The sequence below is a fragment of the Chiloscyllium punctatum genome, unplaced genomic scaffold (assembly GCF_047496795.1).
Source record: "Chiloscyllium punctatum isolate Juve2018m unplaced genomic scaffold, sChiPun1.3 scaffold_264, whole genome shotgun sequence".
NCBI classification, from domain to species: Eukaryota; Metazoa; Chordata; class Chondrichthyes; order Orectolobiformes; family Hemiscylliidae; genus Chiloscyllium; species Chiloscyllium punctatum.
This window is the reverse complement of record NW_027309998.1, coordinates 102,031-127,559: the sequence shown is the minus strand read 5'-3', so window position 1 is coordinate 127,559 and position 25,529 is coordinate 102,031. Positions and strand designations below refer to the sequence as shown.

Below are 25,529 nucleotides of genomic sequence, written 5' to 3'. Positions count from 1 at the left end.
TCCCAGAGAATCCTTGGATAAATCCCATTCAGTCCAGGGGGTTTCTCTATTTTCACTCCTTCCAGAATTGATAACACCTGTTCGTAACTAACCTCGATTCTTTCTAGTCTAATATCTCATACTTCATTCTTCTCCTCGACAATCTTCTCCTTTTCCTGAGTGAAAACCGATAAGAAATGTCCAATTAGCAACTCTCTGATCGCCACAAGGTCCACACTCAACTTCCCGCTTCTGTCTTTGACTGGCCATATTCCCACCTTAATCATCCTTTTATTCCTCACATACCTCTAGAAAGCTTTAGGGTTCTCCTCTATTCTATTTGCTAAAGACTGCTAGTGTCCTCTCTATTCTCTTCTTAACTCTCTCTTTAAATCCTTCCGAGCTGATCTGTAACTATCCATCGCCTCATCTGAACCATCTTGCCTCATCAACACATAAGCCTCCTTCTTCTTCTTAACAAAAGATGCAATTTCTGTTGTAAACCATGGTTCCCTTACCTTATCACTTCTTCCCTGTATGACAGGGACAGACCTATCAAGGACACACAATAACTGTTCCTGAAACCAGCTCCACATTTCCACTGTCTGCATCCCCTGTATTTTTCTACCCCATTCTATGCATCCTAATTCTTGTCTAATCACATTATAATTGCCCTTACCCATCGATAACTCTTGACCTGTGGCATGTACCTATCCCTTTCCATCGCTAAACTAAACACAACTGAATTATGGTCACTCTCTCCAAAGTGTTCAACTACAACTAAATCAAACACTTGGCCTGGCTCACTGCCAAGCACCAGATCCATTGTGGCCTCCCCTCTTGTCGGCTCTTCGACATACTATGTCAGGAAACTCTCCTGTACACGTTGGTCAATAACTGATCCATCCGATGTACGAGAGTTATAGCATTTCCAGACAATGTTAGGAAAGTTAAAGTCCCCCATAACGACCGCACTGTTTCTTTCACTCCTACTCAGAATAATTTTGATAATCCTCACTTCCACCTCCCTGGAACTCTGCAGAGGCTACAAAAAAAAATCTTCAAGCAGTGTGACCTCTCCTCTCCTGTTTCTAACCTCAGCCCACACTACATCAGTAGACGAGTCCTCAACAAAAGTTCTCAGAGCCAGCATTATACTATACTTGGCTAAAAAGACCACACCTCCTCCTCTTTTACCGTCTTGCCTGTTCTTATTGAAAGATCTTGAACATCTTTCACCCAAGTTCCTATAATAGCTTTGATATCCCAATCCCATTTTCTGAAACATGCGCTGAGGAGATTAGCCTTCTCTGTAAATCCCATTGCACTAAAGTAAATGCATTTTAGTTCTTCAGAATTACTATATAATCTGATTCTCTCATCTTTCTTTTCTAACTGGCATGTTCTCATCATATTCAGAGATTTCTCCAGCCATCCAACAATTTACACTGCTACTTAGAGTACCTCCACTTGCATCCTCTGTCAATATAAAGTCTGCCTTTATAGGATGAGCAAATCTCCCTGTGAAGATATCGGTGGCTTTCCCGTTTAGATTAGATCAATCCTTTTGGAACAGGCCTTTTCTATTCCAAAAGACTTTCCAATCTCCCAAAAATCTGAATCGGTCAACAACACAGCAGCTCTTCATGCATTGATTTTTCTCCTTTAACCTTTATTTTCCCTTCCCCGCTTGAATTTATCATTGGGAGCAAACCAGAAATTGCTATTTTAAGGTTTTCTTTTTAATCCTCTACATCACCTCTGTAATTCCCTCCGGACTGTTTTAATCTTTTCCCTAAAAATATCATTCATACCAATATATACAATAATTTCTGGCTTCTAAATCACACCTTTAACAATATGCTTGAGACCTTCGGAGACGTTCTTAATCCTAGTACCGCGAAACCAATAAACTATCCTAAATTTTCACTCACTGCCACAGAATCTCCTGTTTATGCCCTTGAAAGGAGAGATCCCTGTCCCAATAAATATACAAAATCTTCTCAATCGCTGCCTAGGCATAAGAATTTTTCCAACATTCCAATAACCGATGGCTCTTCCATTTTCCTCAGAGAGACTAACCCCTTCATCAATTCCAAAAGCTGGACATCTGTTTGATAGAGGAATAGCCACCGGAGATTGTTGAACTACCTTCTTACTTGTCCTGACAGTCACCCAGCTATCTGACTGATTTTGTTGCATAACAACTTCCAGATATCTCCCTCTCTAAGTTATATAAATGGCCTTAATATTATTATGCCTATAAACAGAATTTTTCATGACATTAAAATAGAAAATACATCCGTATACTTATCAAACATATAAAAAATAAATAATATCAACCATTTGGAAAACTAACCCAACAAAAAATATTCCTCTTCAATAAATTTCTCGAAGAAAAAGGTCTTCTCCAGAGCTGAACGCGTGTCGGACTCTCCAGAATAAAGGCACATCTTCCTATTTAAAAATAGTTTTTGAAACAAAAAAAAACTTTCGCATTTAAAACTAAAGACGATGACTTTTGAAACATATATAGACTTTTCTAGTTTGTTTTGTAAATCCCCCCCTCCCCTTGAAAAGCTCGTTAAAACAATGTTCGTTCGAGAAAAAAATTATTTTGCTTGTTTTTTTGGTTTGTTTTTGAATTTTAATAAAACAAATTGGAAAAATAATCTTATATTAATAAACTATATGAACTATATTAAATTGAATAAAAAACTATAATTAATCTTTAGCTATGCATGCAATCCCACGAGCAGCTGTAAAATCCATACTGCTCTAAGAACACGTATTAAAACTTTTTTTTACAATTTAAAGAAGAGTGGGCATATGTTCTAATAATTTGTTTCAAATGCAGGGTAGACTTGGCGATATGATTTGATCTACTACCGTGTGTATATGTGCAGCATTTAATTTAATCTTTAGCCTCATCTCTCCAGCTCTTTCAAGCAATCATATGAGCCCATCCTGCAGATGAAAAATTCCTTCAGCTCTGAGTATTGCAGGGAATATTACAAAGAAAATTATCCAGGTCCACGTAAAATACAAATGTTGCAAATGAAGTAAGCCCGACCTAGTCCAATATTAAACACATGCAAGCATTATGAATGAAACATACAGAGAAGAATAGGATAAAAGGAGAATTCAGCTGCATGTCCAAAACAAATCTGTGGCTCTCTCATAAAAGGACCTCCACTGCTGTAAATTCACCAAAAATAGGAAGAACAAGAGACTGAAATTCTTAATTCTTCTCGTTTGAACAACATCTGAAGAACAGAAGACATAAGACAAGTCTTATCTGTGAGCTTCATAAGTGATGATGATGAGAATGTGAGGGATGGATTTTGGGGGGAATGATAAATAATGTTATGGATGACACAAAGGTTAGGTGGGTGGTTCACAGTGAGGAGGAACATGTTAGTTTAAAGATGATATAAATGGTTTGTTCAGGTGGCTAGTTCAATGGCTGATGAGATTTGACTGATAAATGTGAGGTGATACATTTCAGAAGTAACAAGACGAGAGAATACTCAAACTATGATGAGGGGTTAGATGTTTTTGAAGCAGAGGAGGTTGAAGGGGTTCCTGATTGAGGTATTTAAGAGCATGAGGTTTATGGACAGTTTGAACAGAGAGCAGCTCTTCCCCTAACTCGAGTGCTCAATACAAAGGAGACATAATTTTGAAGTGAAAGTGATCTCACCATTAATCTGTAAAGCTTAATTGCAGATTGATGTTGAATTTAGATTCCAGCATTTGCAATGGTGGCATTTGAATCTGAGTTCCTAGAATTTGATCTTGATCGCTGAATCAGCAGTTGGCGATAATACCACCAGGACATCACTTTCATCTTATCATAATCTTCTTTGTTAAGGTGTGAATGACGTTTTATCTTTTTTCACAATTCCTCTTCCACTCAGGAATAAACTTTAAATGATGTGTTTGTACTATCTTCCTAAGTATTTGCCATTGTTCTTCAAATGTTCTGCCCTTCAATGTTATTTTTTCGAGTCCACTCAGGCCAATCCTTCCACATAATTATCACTGCCTGATACTAAAACCCTTGTATCTTTGAATCTGAATGTGAAACTCCAGCATGTTACGATCACTCTTTCTAGAGGATCCTCTACTATAAGATGATTTATCACTCCTTCCTTATTATTCACACCAAATCTAAAAGCCAGTTTTCTGGTTTGTTGTTCTAAGTAATAATCCCTCATACATTCTGCGCATCGTTATTTGAGGCTACCCTTGCCAAATTGAGTAATTAAGCCAATATGCATACACAGATTGCTCACTCTTGTGCCCTTCTCACAAGCCATTGGTATTCCCTGGTTTTTGAAAGTATGTTTGGAGGATGGGAGTATTGTGGCATGAAATTACTCCTAGAAGCAGGTTTGCTTCCATGTGCTTTATTTGGATCCAAATTGATTTGTCATTTTGGTCCCTCGCGCTAATGTCATTTCAATGCAGCCTTGATATCATTCTTAATCAATGCAGCAACTCAACCTGCTGTACGTTCTTGTCTGAGTAATGAGTACACTTGGACATTTCACTTCCCAACACTGACCTTCCTGTAACCACCTTTCTGTAAGCCCCACCAGGCCGTATCGTTATAACTCTGTTTGTGCTGTCATTTTTTCCAAATATTCCATGCATTCAGGTACAAGGTATTTACGTAAGTTCTATTGGATTGGTTTATCTCCTTGAATACGTTTGGTGCACTCCACACATTCCATTCTTATTTTTTGATCTCCGATAATACTGAACCTATCATTTCCACTCACATTTTTAAAATTGCTATGATTATTTTCCTCAGCATAGTCATTAGACTGGCCCTGCCTGTCTATTCTATTAAACTCTAATTTCAGCTCACTTGCTGTCCTGCTGCTCTGGTTTTCAGTCTCCTGCATTATTCATTTAACTCCACCCAAGATGCATCATCAAACCTCCCTGCCAGGATGTTGGTGTCCCTCCAGTTAAAATGGACCCTGTCTTTTTTTTACAGGTCCCACCTGCCCTGGACAAAATCGCAATGATCCATAAATCTGAAACCCTCTTCCTGAACCAGTTCTTCAACCACATATTAATGTTTTCTCTCTTCATCTTCCTTATCCCACTTCCACCTGGCACGAGGAGTAACCCAAGATTACAACACTGGATATCCTGCGTTTCCACTCAGGCCAATCTCCCTGCACTCTCCTTGCAGGATCTTGTCACATTTCCTGCCAATGTTATTGATACCAATGTGTACCACTGGCTGTAAACCCTCCCCTTCAGTATGCCCTGAGCATTCTCGGAGACATCCCTGATCCTCGCACCAAAGAGAGTTTTTATGAAGAATGCGTAGAATCGTCGAATCCCTATATTGTGGAAAACGGCCATTTGGGCCAATATGCCCACACTGACCCTCCAAAGATTAACCCACCCAGACCCGTTAGCCTATTCTCATACTCTATATTTATCCCTGACTAATACACCTAACCTACACATCCCTGAACACTATGAGCGTATTAACCTGGCCAGAGCCAGTCTACTAGCATATATGGATTCTGCTTTCGCACCACAGATACTGCCAGTACTTCTGAGCATTCCCAGTAACTTCTGGTTTTGACACCAATGACGATCACATACTGATCAAAACGTATCCAACTCAGATCTGAAAAAAAAACCTGAATTTATTTTCTCATTAAAAATTCAAATATTTTGTAATTCAAGACCAGAGCAAATATCCATTAAATTATTTTTGTTTGGTCCATAATTGTCATTTGTTCACTTTGCCAATCCATGAATAAAAGACATGTTTGCATGTTTTGTGCATTATCTTTTGGGAGGAGTTAGAGAGAGGTGGGGGGTGGGGGTGAGGGGCTCGGACCAGGGGGTTTCTGGGAAGGTTAATTTCCCACTAAAAACAGACTTACCTGGAGCATCAGGCCTCCATTTGCAGCAGCGGTGAGAGCGAGGAGCGGAGTGGGAGAGGACGAATTGTGCACTGGGAGGGTAAGTGATCTGACATATTTTGCCAGCGATTGAACGTGAGACACTACACGTGTAATGTCTCCCACCCCGAACTCCTCATCTAACCAAAGCAAAAGAACTCTGTACTGTGTGGATAAGGTGCTTCTCTTCTTTTTTTTTAATCCTGTGATTAGTTAAAGAAAACCCTTTCCTTTTCCGTTTATCTAATTTAAGACCAAGTTATGCTTTAGAGTGAAAATGATAGGAGATCTCAGAGCCATGTTATGCTCCATTTGCTCATTGTGGGAGCTCAGGGACACAGCTGCTGTCCCTGTTCACGTGCAGGATGTGTGTCCATATCCCTGCACTCTCCTTGCAGGATCTTGTCACGTTTCCTGCCAATGTCATTGGTACCAATGTGTACCACAGCCACTGGCTGTTCAGCCTCCCCTTCAGTATGCCCCGAGCATGCTCGGAGACATCCCTGATCCTCGCACCAAAGACACTTCTTATGAAGAACGCATAGACGCGATGATGGCTCTGGAGCGGCGATGGACTCACCTTGGAGCGCATACAATGCGGAGGAGGTTGTAGATAGCACATTCAGTGAACTGATCACATCAGAGATTAGGATTGCTGAAGGAGAAAGGGAATTGGTGACCAAAAGCAGAGAAAGAGCAGGAAGGCACTGCAGGTGTCCCCTGCGGACACCTCTCTCCTTAGCAGGTATACTGCTTTGGATACTGTTTGGAGAGATGGCTCACCAGGAGAAGACAGCAGTAGCCCCGTTAAATGCACCGTGGTTGGACCTGCTGTTCAGAAGGGCGGGAAAAATACTGGAAGGGCTAAGTCAAAGGGGATTCAATTGTAAAAGGAGTAGATAAGCATTTTTCTGTTCGAAGTCAAGACTCCAGAATGGTATGTTGCCTTCCAGGTGCAAGGGACAGTAATGCCTTGGATCGACTTCAGAACATTCTGAAGGGGAAGGGTGAATATCCAGTTTTCATGGTGCATGTAGGCACCAATGATATAGATTTTAAAAATCAGGATGAGGTCCTACAAACAGAATTTAGGCAGTTAGGAGTCAAGTTAAGAAGTAGGACCTCAGAGGTTGTAAGCTCAGGATGGCTACTAATGCCACGTGCTAGTCAGAGTAGGAATGAGAGATGGTGCAGGAGGGAGGAGTTCTAATTTTTGGGACATTGGGACTGGTTATCTGGGAGGAGGGACTATTACAAATTGGACAGCCTACACCTGAGCTGGAATGGAAATAATGTCGTTCGGGGTACTTTCACTAATGCTGCTTCAGAGGGTTCAAACTAATGTTGTAGAGGGATGGGAACCAAATGAGGAGCTGAGTCGATATTAAGGAAATAACAACTGCAGCCTGTAAGGAAATAGATAATGAAGACAGCGTGAGTAAGTGGAAGAGTCGGCAGGGAGTAGATGATGAACACAAAGGGACAGGTTATCTGAGGTGCATTTGTTTTAATGCAAGAAGTGTAGTATGTGCAGATAAACACAGGGCTTGGATTAGTACCTCGGAGTTGATATTATTGCTATTAATGATACTTGGTTGCGGGAAGGGCATGATTGGCAAGTAAATATCCCAAGATATCAATGCTTCAGGTGGGATAAACAAGGGGGTAAAAGGGGTATAGGAGTTGCATTACTGGTCAAAGAGGATACCACAGCTGTGCTGAAGGAGGGCACTATGGAGGACTCAAACAGTGAGGCAATAAGGGTAGAGCTCAGAAATAGGAAGGATACAGAAACAATATTGGGGCCTCCCAACAGTGAGCGTGAGATGAAAGTACAAATATGGAAACAATCATGGAAAGATGTGGGAGCAACATGGTGGTGGTGAAAGGCGATTTTATTTTCGCAACATTGACTGGGGTTCACTTAATATTAGAGGACTGGATGGAGCAGAATTTGTAAGGAGCAGCCAGGAGGGATTTTTGAGCAGTATGTAAACAGTCCAACTCAGGAAAGAGCCATTTTTGTCCTGATGCTGGGGAATGAGCCTGGCCAGGTGGTTGAAGTTTCAGTTGGGGATAACTTTGGGACTATTGATCACTAGTCCATACGTTATAGAATACGCAAGGACAAAGACAACAGTTGTCCTAAAGGAAGAGTGCTAAATTGGGGGAAGGCCAACTATACCAAAATTCAGCAGAAGTTGAGGAATATAGATTGGGAGCAGTTGTTTGAAGGTAAATCCACATTTGATACGTGGGAAGCTTTTAAAGAGAGGTTGATTAGAGTTGAGGTCAGATATGCTTCTGTGGAAATGAGGGGTAGGAATGGCAAGTTTAGGGAACCATGGATAACAGGTGAAACTGTGAGACTAGCTTAGTGGAAAAAGGAAGTGTACATAAGGTCTAGACGACTGAAGACAGACAAAGCTTGGGCAGAAAATCGGGAATGTAGGACCAATATGAAACAAGGAATTAAGAGGGCTAAAAGGGGTCATGAGATATATTTAGCAAACATGATTTTGGAAAATCCCAAAGACTTTAATTCATATATCAATAGTAAGAGGGTAACTAGAGGAAGGGTTGGACCACTCAAGGACAAAGGAGGAAAGTTATGCATGGAGTCAGAAGAAATGGGTGAGATTATTAATGAGCACGTGATATCACTATTCACCAAGAAGAAATGTTGAGATTAGGTATGGATGCTTGATTCCTCTAGGTCAAGCTGAAATAAGGAAGTGTTGGTTATTCTAAAAGACATTAAGGTACCAGGTTCCCAGGTCCGGATGGGATCTTGGATGAGAGAGGAAACAGGTGGGACCATAGCAGATATCTTTGCAGCATCTTTGAACACGGGTGAAATCCCGTAGTACTGGGAAATTGCTAATGGTGTTCCCTTGTTTAAGAATGGCGACCCTGACGTTAGTGGTATGGAAGCTGCTGGAGAAATACTGAGGAATAGGATGTATTCCCAGTTGGAAGAAAATGTGCTCATCAGTGATGGGCAACATAGTTTTGAGCAGGGAATGTCATGTCTTGCCAACTTAACAGAATTCTTTGAGGAAGTGACAAAGTTTCTTGTTGAGTGACTGTCATTAGATGTCATATACATGGACTTTAGTAAGGCGTTTGATAGGGTTCCCCATGGTACGCTGATTGAGAAAGTGAAGTCACATACGGTCCAGGCTGTACTAGTTAGATGGATAGTCTAGTCCCCTATTCCCTTTCTTCTTCTTGGCTGTCATGTCTGCAGGGTGATCTGCTCTCTGTGTGAGCTATCCACCTAACTCTCAGTATCACAGATGCCCCATAGAGTCTCTAGTTACTATCTGAGTTCCATGACCCAGTGTTCATCTAGGACACGAGCAGGGGCTATGACTTCCCAACGTAACAGAACAGATTTTCCATCGAACAAACATGTCTGGTCATGTCTTAAAATGAAACATGTCGAGAGTAACTTAATTAATTACTTAGAATTAAATTAACATCAGGGAAAAAATAACAATCTGGTTAACTCCCTTATACAACTGTGGCTTACTGAGGGTAATATATAATATATTGGCTCAGAATTTCACTTCTCCCTCTTATTTCTGAGTTCAATCCTTATTTCAGAAGTTGAAAAAACAAATTTGCTAACTTCTACCAATTCACTGACAGGCGCTAATAACGGTGTATTATCTGCCAATGAATTTACAGCCTTTTCTGTGAAGGCTCTTGTACTTCTTCCACACTCAGTGCAGGCCCGTCCCAGCAGCAGAAGGTTATCTCTGTGACTCCCAGGTACATGTAATCCTCCAGCTCCCACTCCACTCTGCTCCCTCACAGGGTCACCGTCTCTGTGACTCCCAGGGACGTGTAATCCTCCAGCTCCCACTCCACTCTGCTCCCTCACAGGGTCACCGTCTCTGTGACTCCCAGGGACGTGTAATCCTCCAGCTCCCACTCCACTCTGCTCCCTCACAGGGTCACTGTCTCTGTGACTCCCAGGCACAATTAGGCCATGATCCTCAATGCTGATTTATATCCTCCCACTTTGCTGCCTCTGTAACTCCCAGGTGTGAGTGAGCCTCATGCTCCTGCTCCACGTTGCTCCCTCACATGGTCACTCCCTCTGTGACTCGGTGCTGATTTCGAGCCTCCTGCTCTGCTGCTTCTCCAACTCCGAGTCCTAGTCGGCCTCGATCCTCGCTACTAATTAATATTCTCCCGCTCTGTGCTGCACTCTCTCAGGTTCTCTCCCTTTGTGACTCCCAGGTAATGGTAGGCTTCAAGCCTCAGCTAAGATTTATAACATCCCATTCCGCACTGCTGCCTTACAGAATCGCTGATGTGCCTGGAAGACAGTGGGGAAGAGGAGGATTAGACAGAGCAGAGGGTGTTACAGTGATTGAGTGAGCTATATGGGCTGGAACAGGTTATCTGTGGAGCATGGCAGACCTGCAGTGTCGAAAGCAGGTTATTGGAAGATACAGTGAGAGTTGCAGACACTGAAGAAGGCGAAGGAAATAGAGATAGTAGTTTGTTTATGACGGAGCTATGCAGAGTCAAAAGTACTTTTTCTGTGCTGCTTACAGAGATGTGTAGACTTCAACAAATACAAATTGAGAGCCAGCAAGTGTTGTATGGTACTGGAGACTGTTGGATATTACAGAGTTAGAAGACTTGCAGTAACTGGAGGGAGTATAAACTTTTGGAGCACTGGTGGTGTTCAAGGACCCTCAGGACATGAGGATTTGCAGAAAATGGGAGCATTCCAAATAGTGGGATTGTGGGGGCTGGAAGTCCCGAGATAGATAAGGAGGATGAAAAGTTCCGATTTACCACACGCAACCATTGTAATTATCGAGATTTAAGGAAGGGAACCTGTGCTGTCATTGATTACAGTTATATGGAGAGTTACAGAAGCTGAAGGGGTTACAAATTTTAAAAGGGAGAGATTTTAGGTGATCAGAAATTTAAACAAGAATAAAGAAATTTTAGAGATCTCAGGCACAGATGGGAATGGAAGAGGTGAGATAGTGTGAGGAACTATAAGAGTTATAAATCGGGGAGGATGCCAGATATAAAAGGGAGAGCTGCATTGTCTGTGTGTAGTTAGAGACATGAGGAGTGTTGTAGCGCCTGCTGGAGGCTACACGGATAACAACAGTTCTATCGGCTGGTGCAGTGGTTCAGGAAGGCAGCTCACCACCACCTTCTCAGGGACAACTCCAAATCAATAATAAATGCTGGCCCAGCCAACAAAGCACATGTGCATGAATGAATGGAGGAATAAAAGATCTACAAGTAGCACTGAGGTCACTCAGGAAGGCCCTTTCAACGGCACTTTACAAACCCGGAACCACTATACCCTGGAAAGACAGGAGCTCCAGGTGCACGGGAATAACAGCATTTCCAAGGTGCCCTCCAGGCCATGCTCCATCCTCCCAGCACTGAGTCTGTCCCTACACCCAAAGGGCTGCAATGGGTCAGGAAGGCAGCTCCCCACCACCTTCTCCAGGGAATTACAGATGGGAAGGTAATGGGGAAACTCTGCTGTTTACAGCCAGACAGAAAAATAAATCCAGCAGTGGGTGTGAAATGACATTTCCGTTTCACAACAACATGTTGAACATGGATAGAGGATTTGTCTGATTGGCACAAGGCAGAGAGTGTGAAGAAAGGAGTCTTTTTCACCATGGGAACTGGTGATAGGGGAGCTCCGCAGGGGTCAGTGTTGGGACTACACTCAACACTTTATTCATTAAGAGTCTAAACAAAAGATGTGAAGGGGTACGAGAAATGGGTTTCCAAGAAAGATTTCAGGGATGACATTCGTGTCATAGGAGGAGCAGGTAAAGTCTCTGGGTCTGCACTTGATGAAGTTTCAGAGGCGGCGGCAGAATCTCATTCAAACTTACAGAATACTGAGGGGCCTGGATGGAGTGGACGTGGGCAAGATGTTTCCACTAGCAGGAGAGACGAGGGGCCAAGGGCACAGCTTCAGAGTGAAGGGAGGAGCCTTTAGAATAGAGATGTGGAGGAATTTATTCAGCCAGAGGGTGATGGATCTGTGGAACTCACTGCCTCATGGGACTGTGGATGCGAAGTGATTCAGTGTATCTTACTCAGAGATAAGCAGGTTCTAGATGAATAAGGAGATCAAGGGTTACAGGGAGTGAGAGAGTGGGGTTAAGAAACAATTCATACACAATCGAATAGTGGAATACACCTGATGGATTGAATGGTCTAATTGTACCCCTTTACATGATGGTCTTACGGACTGCGCTTATTCCATAGGTTTCTAAGTGTGCAGTTAGTATTTCTGGCATCTCGTTTAACATACATTCCAGTACTTTCGTGATTATTGCTGTCAGCTCTTGGTTTCAGATCAACTGCAGAAAGCTACGCTATGGCCTAACCTGGGAATCCTGGTGTATAAATCTCAGAAAGGTAGCATACAGGGACAGAAGGACATAGAGAATGTAAATGGAATTGATTTCAAAGGGAATGGAGAATAAAAATAGGGAAGGCTTGTAATAAATATAGAGGACTCCAGTCGGTCCACACTGAGAATACGGTGAACAGGTTTGGTCCCCTATCTGGAGGGAAAATATCCTTGCATTGGAGGCAGCCCAGAGAAGGTTCACCAGGCTGATCTTCAAAATGGAGGAATATTGAGAAGAAGAGGTGAAGAAGGTTGAACTTGCAGTCGTTAAAATTTAGAAAATGAGACAAATATATTGACACAACAAAGATTCTTGTGTTCTTACAGATTTGGTACTGAGACATTGTTTCACTGAGCAAGGATCTGTAACCGGAGATGAAGGGGAATACAGTTACCAGAGAAGCCAATAGAGAAAAGCTGGGCTGTAGAGACTGGAGGATGTTACAGAGTTCGGTGGTTTGAGATCAGTGTTCGTGGTTAGAGATCAGATGGTTGGCTGGCTGAAAGATGTCAAGGATTATCAGTTCTGAAGGATTTACAGAGATTGGGAGGAATATAGGGATTTGAGATTGCACACAGTAGTAGTTGGAGCTACAGAAGTTTTTCGAGAAAGGGAGTGTTAAAGGCACTGGAGTGTAGACAGATGGGGTAGTATTGGAGCTACAGGAGTTGATAGAGAAAGGGAGGATTGGAGGGACTGGAGAGTACACAGGTAGGGGTTGTAGTTGGAGCTGCAGGAGTTTATAGAGACTGGGAGGATTGTTGGTGCTCGAATTACAGTGACATGGACAAAGGTTGGAGCTGCAGGAGTGAGATAGGGAGGTTTGAAGGGGCTGGATCAGTTCACACAGCCAGGGAGAAGCATAGGGATTGGAGGAGCCAGAGATGCTGAGGGTTGTAGGGCTGCAGAAGTTCCGAGAGTTACTGAGGACTGTGAAGGCAGGTTTACAGCATTCCCATCAGTTACACAGAGATGTAGAGTGCTGTTCTGGAGTGGGTTACAAAAATCGAGAGGGTTGCAGATACTGGAAGATATTACAAAGACAGTGAGCTGTAGAATTTGAGGAGGTTACAGCAACAGGATGCGTTGATTAGTTGGAGGCTGCTCCAGGTGATAAACATGCTGCAGAGGATCAAAACCTTACATTGATCAGGGGGATTGGAAGCTCTGGAGATAAAGAATGAGAATTGCAGTAACTGAAGAATATCACATAGATGGGGAGTAATATATGAGTTAGAGGAGTTATAACATGGGATAGGCTGTATTCAATGGAGTCAGAGAAGATACAGGGAGATCTGAAGGGACTACAGGTGATCGAAAGGACAGGGAGGCTTCTCACTGTTGGATTGGGTCAGTTTACGCAGGCATGGGGTATTTTATGGAATTGTGCTACTTACAGAGAATAAGAGAGTTGTATAGGATTGAGGAAAGAACAGAGATATGGAAGGCTGTAGTTAATGAAGACTTTTGTTGATGTCAGATGCTGAGATTCTGGAAAGAATATGGACTGGCAAGCTGTACAATCTGTCAGAGCTTACAGAGACAGGAACAGCAATAGATCCTGGAGACACAAACACAGATAGGGAGTATTACAGACACTGGAGGAGGTTTTTGCTTTCGGGATGGTTGGAGGGGAGTGTAACGTTTACACAGATAGGGGTGTAAGAGCTGGAGAAGGTTATGGAGATGATTAGATTGATGGGGGGGGACCGAAGGAGTTTACATTGACAGGGCGGGTGATAGCGATGGGAGAAGGTTACATTGATAGTAAGTCTTATAGAAACTGATCGGGAGAGTCACAAGCATTGGAGCTGGTTTCACAGATCGGTAGTTTTACTGTGTCCTGGGAGGATTGTAGGATGTTCACATTTTCAGAGTGTTTCAGGAATGGAAAAGGTTACACAGTTAAGGAGGGATGTTGGAGTGTGGGAGTTCACAGAGACTCGGAGGTTTGAAGGGGTTGGGGCTGATTATGGATAGATGGATATATTTAGGGGCAGTAATATGGAACGCAGAGGGAGAGTTTAGATTAGATTCCCTACAGCATGAGAACAGGTACTTCGGCACAACAAGTCCACACCAACTCACCAAAGAGTAATTCACCCAGACCCACTTCTCTCCGACAATGCACCTAACACTATGGACAATTTAGCATGGCCGATTCACCTGACCTGCACATCTTTGGACTGTGGGAGGAAACTGGAGCACGCGGAGGAAACCCACGCAGACACAGGGAGAAGGTGAAAACTCTACATAGACAGACAGTCACCTAACGCTGGAATCAAACCTGGGTCCCTGGCAGTGTGAGGCACCATCGCTCACAACTGAGCCACCGTGCTGCCTAAATTGCAGAATTACACAAAGAGAGAGAGTGTTTGAGGTGCTGGGAGGACTGTAGGGAGTGGACGAGCAAACAGAGATGTGGAGTGCTGCTGTGGCTTGAATAGGGTCTGGAGGTGTTCATATCGGTAAGGAGGTCGGTAGGGTTGGGAGAAGGTTACTGTGGTCATGTGGTGCTATAGGCCAGGAGACAGGAGTGTGATCGGACCTGCAGAAGGTTACAGTGATATCATGTTTTCTTGGGGCTTGAGGAAAGTACACAGGTGGGTATTTTGCTCCAGGCTGGAGGATTTTACAGAGACGGCGTTACTGGAAGTATTGTGAAAAACTACAGAAATGGGAATTATTGCACTGAGTGCAGGATGAGATCATTGAGATTGGGCATGTTATTGACATTGGAGCAATTTACATACAGGGAGAGTTGTCAGCATTGGAGGAGATTTCAAATATACAGCGGGAATTTGGGAGGGGTGGAGGTTACAGAAATAGGAAAATTTCTGGGAATTACAAGCATTCAAGACATTGGCACATACAAGTTAGACCGAAAGGCATGTTTCCTTGCTGTCTGACTCTATCACATGAGAAGAGAGAGTGTGAGAGGGAGAATATAGAACAGAGAGATCCCAGGTTTCAATACCATCTCCTTAAGGGAGGCCTGCTTTCCCCTCTGTTGTACTGATCCTCACTAAGACAGCATAGGCCTGAATTGATAACGGTCAACTTACTGTATTGACATAGGAAGGCTCAGTACAGCAGAGATGAAAATTAACAAGAGGTGGGGTTTGAGCCTGGGACCATCATGCTCTGTGTTTACCCTTCAACACTGTATCTGTGTCACGTCTTCCGGACCAAAGTTCAATCCCTTAAATACACTCTGCTCTGTTCACTGTGAGTGATCTTACCTCACTGCAGGATTTACTGCAGGCTCCAGATCTCACTCTCCATCTCTCGGGCTGACCAACTGTCTTCAGTGTGGTGATGGACGAGACAGGAATTGGGAATTCTATTGAGTCAAGAGCATCCTGAGTATCTACAGGAGATAGAGAAACAGACAGAATGGGAAATTAAACTGATGCAGTGAGGGTTACACATGGAGAATGGCACCAAGTCCCACTGAGATCTGGAAAATCCCAGTCTCCATCCCTGGTCTGTGTTGCCTCATCTCCCTGGAGTGGAGAATTCTGTTGGCTCAGGATTTGGAATAGTTGCAAAAGGTGCAGTCACCGGCATCAATTAGACCCTCACAGTGACAGAGACCACATGGAGAGAGACTGTGTGATATCACCAGAGAGCAGGAAGGTATCAGGATCAAATCACGGTCAGGAAGAAGGTGAACTGGGATCAGTACTCAGGGATGAGGGAGCTATCAGTGGACCAGGCAATGGCCTCGTAGTACTCTCACTAGACCGTTCATCCAGAATTTAATGCCAGAGTCAGGGATACACATCTAACCGCTTAATAATACCCTTTCAGTAAGCAAATCTGTTTTCGGCTGTCAGTCTGGCCTACACATGAATCCAGACCCAGGGCAATGGGATTGACGCTCAAATGCCCACTGTCATGATCTGGCAAGTCACTCAGCTCTAAGGCTGGTCAGGGTGGGCATGCGATGCTGACCAGCCAGAGACAGCAACATCCCATGAGTGATTTAAAATCAACACTGCTGGGAGCAGTGTCCTGGCCAATCATGACGGTAGGTTTATGGACAGGGCTTTAAACTGACAGAGAGGATGCAGGGACAGGGTTCAGGTGAAAGGAGCTTTCCAAATCCAGAGAGAAAAGGTGAAGCCTCAGAACAGCATGGGAATGTGGCTGAAGACAAGCAGAAAGGAACAGGAAGGGATAGAGTTTAACTAAAACTGTACATCAATGAATTGGTTTGTGACAGGACATTGTGGGGAAGAGGAAATTATAATGTTGTTTTGATTTGGAATGGACAAAGTATCTACAATAAGGTAATAGACTTGGGACACAGAGATAAATGAGACTTAGTCACCAGACAGACGTGATTACAGGGTGAATAAAAGGTGGAACATAAGTATTCAACAGTAAACCACCTTACAGGATCTCTGGAGAATGGAAAAGCAAGATGGGAACCCTGACACTAATGGATAACAAAGGCATTACAGAGAAAGCATTTGGCTTCAGATTATGCAGCTGAATCAGCCTGAATGCAAATTCTGGGTGCTATGTGTCAACAACACAAGCAGAACAGTTTTTATGCTGGTAAAAACAATGACTGCAGATGCTGGAAACCAAATTCTGGATTAGTGGTGCTGGAAGAGCACAGCAATTCAGGCAGCATCCAATGAGCAGAGAAATCGACGTTTCGGGCAAAAGCCCTTCATCAGGAATAAAGGCAGTGAGCCTGACGCGTGGAGAGATAAGCTAGAGGAGGGTAGGGGTGGGGAGAGAGTAGCATAGAGCACAATGGGTGAGTGGGGGAGGGGATGAAGGTCAGGGAGGAGAGGGTGGAGTGGATAGGTGGAAAAGGAGCTAGGCAGGTCGGACAAGTCCGGACAAGTCAAGGGGACAGTGCTGAGCTGGAAGTTTGAAACTAGGATGAGGTGGGGAAACGGAAAATGAGGAAGCTGTTGAAGTCCACATTGATGTCCTGGGGTTAAAGTGTTCCGAGGCGGAAGATGAGGCGTTCTTCTTCCAGGCGTCTGGTGGTGAGGGAGCGGCGGTGAAGGAGGCCCAGGACCTCCATGTCCTCGGCAGAGTGGGAGGGGGAGTTGAAAGGTTGGGCCACGGGGCGGTTTGGTTAATTGATGCAGGTGGCTCGGAGATGCTGCCTTGCAGTATTTCATTGCTCATCCCTGCATTAAACAGGAATTCATTAGAAATTGTATCAAAGGTGGTGTGATAATTTTTGAAGACTTAAGTCTTTGTATAATCAGGGACAGACACATTGGCAAGAGTGATATTATCCGAGATCCTCCTTGAATGTTTTTGTCAGTGTTTCTTTGAATAACATATTGTGCAAATAGCTAGGGATGTAACTATCTCAGATCGACCATTGGGTGATGAAGCTGAGTGAATGAGTAATATCACACCGAGATCCTCCAAGAAATTATACCGGAATTCAAAGAGATTATGACATTTTAAAGTGACCATAAATCACACCCGAGCATCAGTAACAAAGTCCATTATATGATATTGAGAGAGAACTGACCAAGGTAAACAGGGGAAACAGACTGAAATGTCAGGCTGTAAATGAACAGTGGAAAACATTTAGAGCCAGAGAGACCTAGAGACGTACAGCACATAAACGGACCCTTCGGTCCAACTCGGCCACGCCGACCAGATATCCTTTCCTAATCTCGTCCCATCTGCCAGCACTTGGCCCATATCCCAATAAACCCTTTTTGTTCATATACCAATTCAGATGCCTTTTGAATGCTGGAATTGTACCAGACTCCATCACTTCCTCTGGCAGTACATTCCCTACATAACCACACTCTGCGTGAAAAGGTTGCCGCTTAGGTCCCTTTTAAATCTTTCATCTCTCACCCTAAACCTACGCCCTCCATTTCTGGTCTCCACCACCCCAGGGAAAAGACCTTGTCTGTTTATCCTATCCATGCCCTTCCTGATTTTATAAACCTCAGGAATGTGACCCCTTAGCCTCTGACGCTCCAGAGAAAACAGTCTCAGACGTTTCTGCCTCTCCCGATATCTCAAATCCTCCAACCCTGGCAACATCCTTGTAAAACTTTTCTAAACACTTTCAAGTTTCACAACATCCTTCTAATAGGAAAAAGACCAGAACTACATGCAATATCCCAAAAGTGCCCAAACCAGTGTGCTGTACAGCTGCAACATGACCTCCAAACTCCTATAATCAATGCTCTAACCAATAAAGGAAAGCATACCAAACACCTTCTTCACTATCCACTTACCTAGGTAACACTTACGGGGGCATGGGCGTGGACATGGATTGGACGATGGATGTGATGGGCGGGGGCCGGTGTTGAACGGATTTGGGGACGGGCTGAGGGTGATGTAGGATGTGTCTGGGAGGTGGGAGCAGGTGGCGGGTGGAGGGTGGGATCAGATGGTTTTGGGGGCAGGATTTGCTGTTGGGTCGGTGACGTTGAGAGTCGGGTGGGGGCGGTGTTGGATGGGTTTGGAGGTGAGCGGGGTGTGTTTTGGGGGTCTGTCAGGGTGTGGGGGCTCACTCATGGCTTGCTGCTGCCTTGTCACCTGAACAGGGAGCAGACTGGACTGAAAACACCGAGCCCCAGAGGAAAGGTATTGAATCGATTAACTGAATAATCAATTAACCAAACGAAATAGTGCCCGCCCATCTCGTTCAGATAATCGAAGTTCCTCTGTAAACCATCTGGACTATACCCTAGTGTTGTGTGAGTTTTACCTTCACCCAATCAACCCCTGCTCGATCCTGCTGAATGGCCCCAATATTGGCCCAGTCCCAGTTTAAGACCTAAATCTGTTAACCTGCCTGATCTTTTTCCACAACTATGTTAAAACAAAGACAGTTGTGGTGACTGGACGCAATGTGCTCTCCGACTGATACTTCAGTCACTTGCCTGACCTGGTTTTCTGAGGAGAGGCCCAGTGTTACACCCGCCTGAGTACCATAGAGCCCTCTACGTCTTGATTGAGGAAACTTTCTTGAACACATTTACAAATTCCACCCAGTGCGGGCCTTTTACACTCTGGGTGACCCAGTCAATCCAGGGGAAGTTAAAATCTCCATCCAATACTACTCTATTATTTGTATAGGTACCTGCAAACTCACGACACATTTGCTCCTCTCGGACCCGCTGGCTATTTGAGGGTCTAGAACACGATCCCAGCAGACTGACCATCCCCTCTTTGTTTCTAACTTTTAAATTTATGGCCTCATTTGATGACTGCTTATCAGAATTGTCTTGATGAACAGTTGTTATTTCCTTCCGAATCAAAAGGACAACTCCCCCTCCTCACTTACTTGTCCTTCAGTCACGCCTGTAGTTTCTGTATCCTGGAACACTGAGCTGCCAGTCCTGCCCTTCTCTCAGCCATGTTTCGGTTATGGCTACAATATCCCAGTCCCCAGAGCTAATCCATGCCCTGAGCTCGTCTGCCTTACCAGTCAGGCCTCGTGTGTTGAAATAAATGCCCTTTAAACCAGATATCTTTCCGTCCCTCGACTGTGCCCCTGGATATCCTGAATAGGTAACTTGCTCTTGATGGCTGATGTATTTCCCCTGACTTTTCGATGGTCTCTCTCTCACTCAGAGTCTCAACTCCCTGCCAAACTAGTTTAAATCCACCTGGGTAACACTAGCTAATCTCCTCCCTGGGATACTTGTGCCCCTTTGCTTCAAGTGCAAACTATCCCCTTTGTACAGGTCCCCTCTACCCCAGAAGAGATCCCAATGACCCATGAACTGAAAACCCTGCCCACTATACCAGCTCCTCAGCCACACATCCATCCGGCCGACCTTTCTATTTCTATCCTCATTGGCACTTGGCACTGGGAGTAATCTGGAGATCATTAAGGTCAATATCCTGTTTTTTTTAACTTCTCACCTGACTCCCTGTACATATTTCTCAGGACCCCATCCCTTTGTCTACCTCTGTCATGTGGGCCGATGTGCACAATGACCTCTGGATGTTCACCCTCCCGCTTCATAATGTTCAATAACGACTCAGAGACATCCTTGACCCTGGTACCTGGGAGGCAGCACACCATCCTGGGGTCTCTTCTGGAGTCACACAGTCTCCTGTCTGGCCCCCTTACAACTGTGCCTCCTATCAGTATCAGGATCATTACAGAGGATCTGGCAAACATAGACTGGGAGGAACTCCCTGCAGTTGGGTCCATGTTAGGAAAGTGGAGTATTTTAAAGTGATGCATTGAGAACGCAGGGGCAGTGTGCTCCTTGAAGAGTGAATAGTAAAGGCAGCAAGTCCAGGGAATACTAATCAAGTGATGTCGTGAGTTTGATAAAGGAAATACAGTGCAATAAAATCAGGTGAAGCCCTTCGCAAGTATAAAGAGTGCAAGGGGATTGTGGAACATGAGGGACAAGCAATGGTCATGAAATATATTTGGCAGATATGATTGCGGAAAAGCCACAAGTATTTTATCAGCATCGTGAGAGTAAGAGGATTCCCAACGAAAGAGGGAGGCCTATGAGAAAGCAAAGGGACAATCTGTGCATGGAGCCATGGGAAGCAGGTGAGGTCTTCAATGAATACTTCCCATCTGTGTTCACACAGGTGAAAGACACTGTCGCCGGGGATTTCAGTTGGGATGCTGAGGTTCCAGAATATGTTAAGATCAATAAGGAGGAGGTATTAAATGTTTTCACTGGCATAAAGGTGGAGAAATCCCCAGTGCCCAGGGAAATGTATCCCAGGCTGCTATGTCATTCAGAAAAGGACATCTGTCCACCGTCACGTTTTCTGCACGACTTGGCCACAGCAAAGTATTTGCCTCCCAATTACCCTCTTCAAAGGCCAAGCAAGTTACTCAGTTCAAGGGCAGCTAGGACTGGGCAAGAAAGGCTGGTCAGCCAGAGACACCAACATCCCATACCTGATTTAATAAATAATCCATTAGGATGGTCCCACTGGAACCGTGCTGGGACCAGTGTCCTGGCCAATCATGTCAGTAGGTTTATGGACAGGGCTTTAAACTGACAGAGAGGATGCTGGGACATGGTTCAGGTGAAAGGAACTTTCCAAATCCTAAGAGAAATGGTGAAGCAACGGAACAGCATGGGAATGTGGCTGAAAACAATCAGAAAGGAACAGGATGGGACAGAGTTTAACTAAAATTGTACATCAGCGAATAGATTTGTGACAGAAAATTGTGGGAAAGAGTAAGTTATTTTTTTTTAAATGGACAACATCACTGTAATAAGGTCGATGGATTTGTGACACAGAGATAAAAGATTTAGACACCAGGGAGACATGGATACAGGGTGAACAAAAATTTTCAATGGTTCCCAATCTTGCGGAAACTCAGGAAAAATTGGGTAACACTAAAAATAATGGATACCAAAGGCATTACAGAGAAAGCATTTGGCTGCAGATCATGAAGTAGAGTCAGTCTGAATGTAAATTACTACTTGCCAAGGACACAAGCAGCAGAACAGTTTTAGCCACTGAACAGTATACCATTGGTCATCATTGCATTACACAGGGACTCGTTGGAATTTTTTAAAAAAGGCATTGTGATAATTTTGGAAAACTTCAATATTCGTATAATCTGGGACAACACACGGTCAACATTGATATTGGAATAGGACTTCGGTTATATTTTCTTTCAGTGTTTCTTTGAAAAACGAATTGTGCAACTGTTCAGGGACATAACCATCGCAGAGCGACCGTGTAATGAAACTTAGTGAATGAGTCATGTCACCTGCAGAGATCCTTCGGGAAATTGTGATAAAGTGCAGTTTAAAGAAATATAAAGTTTTAAAGGGATTCACAGAGGACAAGTTACAACTAGAAACAAAAAAGCCAATTACATGTGTGTGAGAGGAGAATTGACCAAGGTAAACAGGCTAAACAGACTGAGACATGTGTCTGTAAATAGACAGCAGAAAACATTTGAAGGAACAGTGTAAAACACTCAACAGAAGGACATTCCATTGAAACAGTATAAACCTCAGCAAGAAATCCCCACTGGTCCCGCACACAGGACAAAAGGGATCATACTAGATTATGAGGCTGAGAGGATCACCAAAAGTACGTAAAATCCTGAAGTGAGAGAGTGTTTTAGGAGTAAATTTTAAATAGATTGCAAAAGGTATACTAGCAGGAGGAGGGCAGTGGGAAGGGGAACCATGGTCAGGGTTTATTGACACGATAGGAACAGGGAGAGGTGAAGGTGCTGGAGGTGGTGAGAGTGTTACAGGGAGTAGTCAGGGCCTGAACGGTGTTACAAAGCCAGGACAGATTGCTGTAGCTGGAGGGGTTTGCAGAGGTAGGGAGGGACATATGGATTTTTATTTATTCATTCCTGGGATGTGGTTGTCACTAACTGGACTAACATTCTTTGACCCAACTGCTAATTACCCAGAGGGTAGCTCAGAGTCAGCCATATTGCTGTGGGTCTGGTGTCACGTGCAGGCCAGACCAGGTTAGAATGTCAGATGGTCTTCTCTAAAGGACGTAAGTGAACCAGAGGAGTTCTTCCGACTGATCAACAATGTTTTAATGATGGTCCCACCAATGTCTTATACAGATACAACATGACATCCCAACTCTTACTCTTAATGCTCTCCCCAATGAAGGTAACCGTCCCAAACGCCTGCTTCACCAGCCTGTCTACCTGGGACACCACATTCAAAGAACTGTCCACCTGCATCCCTGGGTCTCTGACAGACAACACTACCCAGGGCCCGAACATTAACTATACAGTTCCCACCCTGGTTTGTTTCACCAAAATGGAACACCTCACCTTTATCTAAATTGAATTCCATCTGCTATTCTTCAGCCCACTATCCCAGCAGTACTGTCCATCCTGTTTTATCATAGATAACCTTCTCCACTGTCCACTTTACCACCAATTTCAGTGTCACCCAAAATAATTACTTACCAGGAAACCAATATTTCCATCCAAACCATTTATCCAAATGACAAACAACAGGGGAGCCACTCCACCGCTGGTCACATGTCTCCAGTCAGAAAAACAACATGTCTCCCATCACCCTCTGTCTACAACCATCAAGCAAATTTTTGTATCCAGTTCACTAGCTCCTCCTGAATGCCATATCCTTTTACACTGATCTGAGCTTATTACCCAGTTTACCAGACAGAACACACAACACAGAACAGTTCAGCCCAAGACCCTTCGGCCATGCTGCTCTGCTAACATTTTATCCGACTGTAAAATCAAACTAGCCTACATACCCTTCATATTACTCTATCCATGTATCTGTCCAAGAGTCTATTAGATGTCCCGAATGTGTCTAATTTTACTACCACCATTGGCAGTCCATCCGACCACCTGCCATCTCTATCCTTTTATCCATCCTCCAATGACCTTAAAATTATGCCGCCATGTAACAGCCATTTATGCCATAGGAGAAAAAGTCTCTGACTATTCACTCTCTCTGTGCCTCTCATCATCTTGTTCACCTCTACCAAGTCACCCCACCCCCTTCTTCACTCCAATGAGAAAAGCCTTAGCTCCCTCAAATTTTCTTCATAAGAACTGTCCTCCATTCCAGGCAGCATCCCAGTAAATCTCCTGTGTACGCTCTCTAAAACTTGCACATCCTTCCTGTAAAGATGGGATGAGAACTGAACACAATATTCCAAGTGTGGTCTCACCAGGTCGCTAGAAAGATGCAGGAAAACCTCACGACTCTTGAAATCGATCCCCTTGCTAAGAAAAGCCCACACAACATATGCCTTTTTAATCAACCCTATCAATGTACGTGGCAACTTTGAGGGACCTATGGACATGGACGCCATGATCTCTCTGTTCCTCCACAATGCCAAGTATTCTGCCTTTCACCCTGTATTCTATATTCTGGTTCAACCTTCCAGAATGAATCACTTCATACTTTTCCGGATTGGACTCCATCTGTCACTTCCAGCCCAGCTCTGTGTCCTGTCAATGTCCCATTGCAACCGACAACAGCCCTCCACATTCCCCACCACTCCACCAACCTTCATGTTATTGATAAACTTACTAACCCACTCTCCAACATCCACATCCAACTCATTTATAAAAATCACAGAGAGCAGAGTCCCAGAGCTGATTGTTACAGAACCCCACTGGTCACTGAGCTCCATGCTCAATATTGTCCATCAGCTGCTACCCTCTGTCTTCTCTGGGCCATCCAATCCTGTATCCAGACAGACAAATTTCCCTGTATCCCAATTTTCCTTCTTTTCTGAATGAGCTATCAAAATATTCTGTCATATCCTCAAAGAATTCAATAAGGTTTGTGAGGCATGACCTGCCCCTCACAAACCCATGCTGTCTCTAATTTAACTATGGCTTTCCAAGTAGTCATAAATCCTTTCTTTAGAGTCCTCGCCAATAATCTGCACACCACATACATTAGACCAAATCTGTAATTTCCAGAATTCTACCACTGTAATATGGTCCAGACGCTACAAATCTTCTCTACTCTGCCTTGTTCCCCAGAAGGGCACTGGAGGGTGGTGGGGATTACAGAGTCAGGGAGAAATATCAGGACAGGAGGATTTTGCAGACATTAGGAGGGTTTCAATGCCAAAAGGAGGCTTCAGTAATTGTGAGGTTTCATGGTGATGAAGGCATTTGAGGACGGAGGGAGGATTGTAGGGAAATGAGAGGTTTCACAGTTTAGGTGCTTTGTTCGGACTGCAAGTGGTTACTGAGTCGGGGAGGTTTAAGCACTAGTGGATATTACATAAACATGTGGTTTTGGTTGCGATGCAGGAAGCTTGAGAGTATGGGGTCTGAAGGAGGTTACACAAATGGGAAGAGTTGTCAGGAGTGCAGGTGTTTACAGAGACAGCAATGGTCTGATCTGGAGCAGAGGACCCAGATTGGGAGGGATGTGGGGACTGGAGGTGGTTTCACAGGGAGGGAGGATCATAGACCCACAGGAGGTTACAGAAATGTGGAGCACTGTAGGGCTGACAGGTTCATGGAGTTGGGAATATTGGGAGGGATAGAGAAGTTTACAGGGATAAGGATGTTTGTAGGACTGGGCTGGATTACACAGACAGGGACTGTTTTAGGGAGCTGAGCAGATTACAGAGATAAAGAGGTTTGTATCGACTGGAAGAACAAACAGAGATATGGAGGGTCATCGTGACTGAATGATCAACTCGGTTTAGTCATCACGCATTTGGCAGAGGAAGATACTGTCTGAGGAAT

General features: G+C 44.0%; 1 long non-coding RNA gene across 1 annotated transcript in view; it reads right to left on the bottom strand.

The window, feature by feature from the left end:
• Positions 1-2,278: 2,278 nt before the first annotated feature.
• LOC140472195 (uncharacterized) overlaps positions 2,279-25,529 on the bottom strand; it is a 28,277-nt gene continuing 5,026 nt past the window's right edge. Inside the window, exons 2-3 of the long non-coding RNA XR_011957464.1 lie at positions 15,586-15,713; positions 2,279-2,436 (exon numbers count right to left, since the gene is read on the bottom strand). This is a non-coding gene — a long non-coding RNA (uncharacterized lncRNA). The remainder of the gene's footprint in view (positions 2,437-15,585; positions 15,714-25,529) is intronic.